A 6,855-nucleotide genomic window follows, 5' to 3' on the forward strand; every position below is an offset into this window, starting at 1 on the left:
GCTCAGCTTCTTTATTCTCTGTCATTTGGTCTTCTATATCACTAATTCTTTCTTCTGCCTCATTTATCCTAGCAGTAAGAGCCTCCATTTTTGATTGCACCTCATTAATAGCTTTTTTGATTTCCACTTGGTTAGATTTTAATTCTTTAATTTCTCCAGAAAGGGCTTTTATCTCTCTGGAGAGGGTTTCTCTAATATCGTCCATGCCTTTTTTGAGCCTGGCTAGAACCTTGAGAATCATCGTTTTGAACTCTAGGTCTGACATATTACCAATGTCCATATTGATTAGGTCCTTAGCCTTTGGTATTGCCTTTTTTTGTGGTGAGTTTTTCCGCCTTGTCATTTTGTCCAGATAAGAATATATGAAGAAGCAAATAAAATATTAAAGGGGTGGGAAAGACCCCAGGAAAATGTGTTTTAACCAAATCAGAAGAGTCCCAAAATCGTGGGAGGGAGAAAGGGGATAAAAAGAAGTTCAGGAACAAAAAAAGTTAAAAAAAAGAAAATAAATAAAAAATATTCAAAAAGAAAAGAAAAAAAATATATATATTAGACTGGTGACTAGAATAGGGTCACCCACTTAATTTTGGGAGTATTTTGGTCTCTTAGAAGAAACTACCTTCCTAAATTTTAAAGAATGGAAAACATATATAAGGGTAGACACAGTGAAGGGATGGGATATGCCTATAAAGATGAGAAAAAAATTTCTAAAAAAGGAGTTGATAAAGTAAGTTGGTTGGGAGAATAAAGAAAAAGAAAGTGGAGTGAAATTGCTTGGGTTGGAGACTAGAACAAGCCCGGAGCTAGATTCAGGGTATATTTTGATCTATTAGGAGAAGTTGTACCCCAGATTTTTTAGAAGAAAAATCCCTATGTGTATACAAAAAATAAAGTTGGATATAATGTAGGATAAAATAAGACTATAATAATGAAGGTTCAAAAAAGATTATTATTATTTTTTTGAAAGGTATTGTTAAGATAAATTTGTTAAAAAAACATTAAAAGAGGAAAGGGTAAAAGTTAAAAAAAATGTAACAGAAGAAAAAAAATTAACTGCAAGAGTAAAGATTCATGTGGAGAAAGCCATGGATTCCATGCATTCTTTCTCCTCTGGAATTCGGCTGTTCTCCTTGGTAAGTGAACTTGGTCTTGGCTGGATTTCGTGTTGATCTTCTCGGGGAGGGGCCTGTTGTAGTGATTCTCAAGTGTCTTTGCCTGAGGCGGACTTGCCCCACCCTTACCAGGGGCCAGGCTAAGTAATCTGCTCGGGTTCACTTTCAGGAGCTTTTGTTCCCTTAATGCTTTCTGTAGAGTGCCGGAGGATGGTAATAATAATGGCAGCCTCCCAATCTCCCGCCTGGAGCAGCTGAGAGCTCCAGGCCCCACTCCTCAGTGTGTCCTCAGAGAAAAACACTCAATCACTCCCCACTCCTTGGCCTCCAGCCGTGCTCTGAGCTCACCCAGCCGAGACTGGTTCAAGGTAACCCTGAGATGAAAGCTCACTCCTCGGCTTTGTCTCTGTAGCCAGCTTCCCCCTCTAATACCTGTGAGCTCTGTGACACTCAGACACCCCCAATCCTTCTGTGACCCCGCGGGACCTGGGGCCACGCTGATCCCGCATGGGCTTCACCCCGGTTTAGCCTCTGGAGCTATGTCCCTCAGTGGAGCAGACTTTTAAAATTCCTGATTTTGTGCTCCGTTGCTCCGCCGCTTGCGGGGAGCCGGACCCTCCCTCCACGGTCTATCTTTCCATCACTTTGGATTCACTTCTCCGCCGGTCCTACCTTTCAGAAAGAGATCGGTTTTCTGTTTCTAGAATTGCAGCTCCTCTTCTCTTCCATCTCCTGTTGGATTTGTAGGTGTTCACAATGGATTGATTAGCTATCTAGCTGATCTCCTGCTACCTGATGTAGTCTCAGCTTGCTACTTCTCTGCCATCTTGACTCCTCCCCCTGGATTCATTCTTTTTATATATGAATATCCAATTTTCCCAGCACTGTTTATTGAAGAGCTTGTCTTTTCTCCATTAAGCATTTTTGGCTCCCTTGCCAAATGTTAGTGAACCATACATGCATGGGCTTCTTTCTGGGCTCCTGAGTTGCTCCATTGGTCTACGTACCTGTTTTTATGGCAATACCATACTATTTTTATTACTATAGTTTTATAATGTAGTTTGAAACCATAAAGGTTGATCCCTCCAGATTTGTTCTTCTTTCTCAAGATTGCTTTGGAGTCTTTTGTGTTTCCATACAAAATTTAGTATTATATTCTCTATGTCTGTGAAAAATACCATTGGAATTTTGATAGGGATCTTATTAAATTTGTAAATTACTTTGGGTAGTATGGACATTTTAACAATATTAATCCTTCCAATCCGTGAACATAGAATATATTTCCACTTATTTGTATCTTCAGTTACTTTTGTCAATGTCTTATACATCAATCTTTATTCTAAAGCCTAAAATAATGGAAACAGACATGATGCCATTATATTTATTTCACTTTGAAAATTAACAACCAGTCCCTCAAGAAAAGGAAGAAAAGAAGGTCACCAGTTATGGAATATTTTGTTTGTAACTTTGTAACTTACCTGTTGTGATAATAATTAAAAAGAGGGAAATTGAGCTGACCAAATTGTATCTGTTCTTATCTGAAACAATGGTTCTTAAAGAAACTTCCACAATGGATAGAGTGAAACTTTTTAGGGTCTGAATATCCCGCAAGAAGTCTGAGAAGACAACAGATATATACTTCTAGGAAGTCTACGGGTCGTGCATCCTATTTGTCTCTTATGACTCACTAAAAATTAAAAAAAAAATTATGTACCCTAGAGGGCAATCAGGATGTGTCCCAGTGTTCCTTTGTGTGGGTCCTTGGGATAAAGCAAACAAAGTGAAGGAGGGGAGATGAAGGAGCTATCTTTCCCTTAAATAATAATCCTGTCAGAGCCAGAAGTAGTTGAATGCTAGAAACTGATACTTTCTTCTGGAAACAGGACACTTGGATTTCACTGGAGGTTAGACAAATCTCACTAGAGTGAGTGTGAATGAATCCCTATTTTATTCTATCTTTCATACAATAGATGGCTAATATACATGTGTGCTAAATGAATGAATAGATGTCTTTAGGAAGTCATATTAATTGAGAATTTAACCACATGGTATATCATCTACTTTAAGTGGCCAGATGGGGAGAGGCCCCATGAGTTTTCTCTTTGATAAAATTCCTGTGAGAATGAATATTACTTTGAAAAATTCCAGATGTACAAGGAAACAAATCTTGGTGAAATTTTTCTCATGTCTCAAACTTAAAAGTCTTATTGTCTCTTAAAAATTTCTAAACCAGTTTTAGTCCTTTGTATCATGAAAAACTCAGACTCACATCTCATAATTCTAGTATCTCCTGTGATCATATAATTATCCTCTTAGTAACTTAGCTTCAATATGGCAACTTTCTTTTCATGGTTCCCCTTCACAATCTTCCCAAATTGCTTCTGACCCTCTCCAAATCACTTTGCTGTTCTTGCTTGTAATCACAGTCACCTCAGTGATCAGGTCTTTTATATATTTATATATAATAATGTAGTGCCCTGCCCTGCTTATTGTTAGCTTTGCTTAAAACATGCTCATTCAAGTGGATGCTGAAAATGATATTGAGATGGGAGAGGATGGGGGTGGGGAGTATTCCCTGTTACTAGCTACTATTCATGCTGGGTTGGCAAGAGAGGGGAGACCTGCTATATCCTATAGCAGGCAGAAGAGGGGACAGATGTCCTCAATATTATTATTTGATCAAGCTCTCTCTATGATGCTTTAGCTTGCAATCTATTTGGGTTAGATTGATTATGAACTTTGGAATCATGCAAACCTGGGTTCATGTCTTGTCTGTCTGATTTACTACTCTATGACATGGGAAACTATTGTATATTGATGAAACCTGTCATTCCAGTGGCTTACTTAAAGTTTATCTCTGGGTAAGAAAGAGTTTTGTTAGTTCAGATCTAGGGACATTACTTCACTTCTGCCTTCCCAGCTTTAACATATGCAAGGCAGTAGAGGAGAGAGCTGTGCCTGGACTCTCAAGTTTTAACCAAAATGGATTTTTTTTTCCCACAGAAAAAGAATTTTCTTAATAATGGTTCAACACCCCCCCCCCAAATCTATAACAAAATCTATAGTTGAAATACTTATTGTGTGAAGGGGACTGAAAACAGAATAGAAGCTAACAGGTTGGAATCAGAGAAAAAGGAAAATTGTATAGAATAATGTCAAAGGGGCTCAATTCATGGGGTAAGGAATAATTAAAAAATACTGCAATAATCAGTTGAGCTTCTTTGAGCCACTCTGGAATGGAGCTATAATGTTTTTGAGATATTTATTCTGAGTTCCATATGTGATTTTATTTTTTTATTTTTTATTTTTTTAAAATATTTTATTTAGAGAGAGAGAGAAAGAGAGCACAATCAGGGGGAGGGCAGAAGGAGAGGGAGAGGGAGAATCAGATTCCTCATGCGGGGCTTAATCCCAAGACCCTGGGGATCATGACCTGAGCCAAAGGCAGATGCTTAACTGACTGAACCATCCAGGTGCGTATGTGATTTTAGGACATGTTTTCAAAGGCTAGTTAGGGGCATAGAAGTGCATTAAGTTCATATCATTCCTAAGATTGAATGTGCAAAGATCAGAATGTATATAGAAGCTAAATATTCTTCTTTTAGGTTCAAACAAATCCTTTTTAGGAAGAACCTGCTCATATTTTGGTTATGGTAATTAGGGCAATAAAATGAGTCCTGCTCCCAAAATTTACTTTATTCTAGACACTGTGCTAGGTGCTTTACAAACATTATATTTAATGCTTTGTTAATGTTCCATGGTAGGTGTTACCCTGATTTTGCAGATAAAGAAATTGAAGCTCAGAGAGAGAGAGAGAATCACTTGTCCCAGGTTATAAATCTTATATTAAAAAGAGCTAGGATTTAATTTTGGATCTTTTTGAATTCTGACTCTTAATTTTTCTTTAAAACTAAAAAATATTTGTATAATTATGATAAAGCCTACACCTTATTTATTTATTTTCATTTTTTTTAATTAATTATTTTTGTTAACATACAATGTATTATTTGCCCCAGGGGTACAGGTCTGTGAATCATCAGGCTTACACACTTCACAACACTCACCATAGCACATACCCTCCCCAATGTCCATAACCCAACTACACTCTCCATACCTCCCTCCCCCCAGCAATCCTCAGTTTGTTTTGTGAGATTAAGAATATCTCATGGTTTGTCTCCTTCCCTATCCCATCTTGTTTCATTTTTTTCTTCCCTACCCCCCACAACCCCCCACACTGCCTCTCAAATTCCTCATATCAGGGAGATCATATGAAAATTGTCTTTCTCTGATTGACTTATTTCACTCAGCATAATACCCTCTAGTTCCATCCACGTTGTTGCAAATGGCAAGAGCTCATTTCTTTTGATGGCTGCATAGTATTCCATCCTACACCTCATTCTTTTTTTTTTTTTAAATATATTTTATTTACTTGTCAGATAGAGAGTGAGAGTGAGCGAGCACAAGCAAGGGAGTGGCAGGCACAGGGAGAAGCAGGCTTACCACCAAGCAGGGAGCCTGATGCGGGACTCGATCCCAGGACCCTGGGATCATGACCTGAGCTGAAGGCAGATGCTTAACCAACTGAGCCACCCAGGTGTCCCACTACATCTCATTCTTAAACAGTCACTTTGACTTTGTACTTAAAAAAACACTAAGATGTCAAGCCCTTTGGTTTTTCACTAAACTGTGTATATTTAAAATGAAAATTGAGGGAAAATAATATACATAGAAAATAAAAATGAGCAGGTAGAAAATCTGTTCTAACTAAAATATAAATTATGCCATGCTATTTTAAAAAAGAGTAAACTAGAAAATTTTGCAAAGGAACTGAAATGCTATAGAGCTAACATAAATGAAAGGGATTCCACAGAGGATAATTTGAATCAAATTAAAATATTTAAGTATTTTTAAAGCACATATTACATTCCTTAGTTTAGACTGGGAATTGCTGAGTTATCGTTCAGTTATTTATGAACTCTCTTTTATTTTATATCCTTGTCTTTCTAACTCAGTAATATAGGCTCCATATTTTACTTTTATTGTTGTCAATGAAAGAGAGTTCAAACTTCTCTGGCACCCATAGAGTATAATAGTAATTCTCAAAAACCAGGCATTGTCTTTCTAACTCTAGAATCATCTGGGGATGTAAGTCTTTAATGGAAATTAATTAGTATTATTTGTATATGGATGTGCCTTTCTTATTATGATCTGCTAAGCTTCTATAGTAATGTCGTTAAATAGGGAAATTTGTGGACCTTGTGATGCTGAGTGAAGTCATATTTTAGGCAATAAAATATTTCAGTGCAGTTTAAGGGTGTAAACTCCTTCCTGAAGCTTATTAGCTGTACTAGAGTTAAAGGTGAGCATTTAAGGTATATAATGATTCATTTCTATCTCTTTTTCTCATAGGCTAAAATAAGAAGAAAAAGCTTTGTAGAAAATAGTTAAAGTAATACTTGAAGTAATGTTACTAGTGGTGTTTTCCTATTTGTCTTCCAACAGAGCTATTTTGAAAACAATTCTTCATGTTGACTAATTTTGTTATCTACTTATAATACCACCTAATTCTGATGAGAAATTGAGGTGTTAAGGAGGGCTGAATAAAATAGGAGACTCTTAGGGGCACCTGTGTGGCTCAGTGGGTTAAAGCCTCTGCCTTAGGCTCGGGTCATGATCCCAGGGTCCTGGGATTGAGCCCCGCATCGGGCTCTCTGCTCAGCGGGGAGCCTGCTTCCCCCCCCCC

This window comes from Enhydra lutris, unplaced genomic scaffold (assembly GCF_002288905.1).
Source record: "Enhydra lutris kenyoni isolate GAN:26980312 unplaced genomic scaffold, ASM228890v2 scaffoldscaffold4, whole genome shotgun sequence".
NCBI classification, from domain to species: domain Eukaryota; kingdom Metazoa; phylum Chordata; class Mammalia; order Carnivora; family Mustelidae; genus Enhydra; species Enhydra lutris.